The sequence below is a fragment of the Sprattus sprattus genome (assembly GCF_963457725.1).
Source record: "Sprattus sprattus genome assembly, chromosome: 15".
In the NCBI taxonomy this organism is placed as follows: domain Eukaryota; kingdom Metazoa; phylum Chordata; class Actinopteri; order Clupeiformes; family Clupeidae; genus Sprattus; species Sprattus sprattus.
Window position 1 is genome coordinate 117,201 of NC_137913.1, and position 300 is coordinate 117,500.

A 300-nucleotide genomic window follows, 5' to 3' on the forward strand; every position below is an offset into this window, starting at 1 on the left:
TGTTTGTGTGTGTGTGTGTGTGATGTGTGTGTGATGTGTGTTGTGTGTGATGTGTGATGTGTGTTTGTGTGTGTGTGTGTGTGTGATGTGTGATGTGTGTTGTGTGTGATGTGTGTGATATGTATGATGTGTGTTGTGTGTGATATCTCCACGGTGATAGTGTTGTTTGTATTACAGACTATGAACATTGACCACATAGACGCAGCAACTTTTATAAAAAAAATAAAGCCATTTATTTTTTTCAAAATACAAAAGAAATACAAAAAGAAAGATAGCAGAAGAAAAGTCAATAAGCCTTTG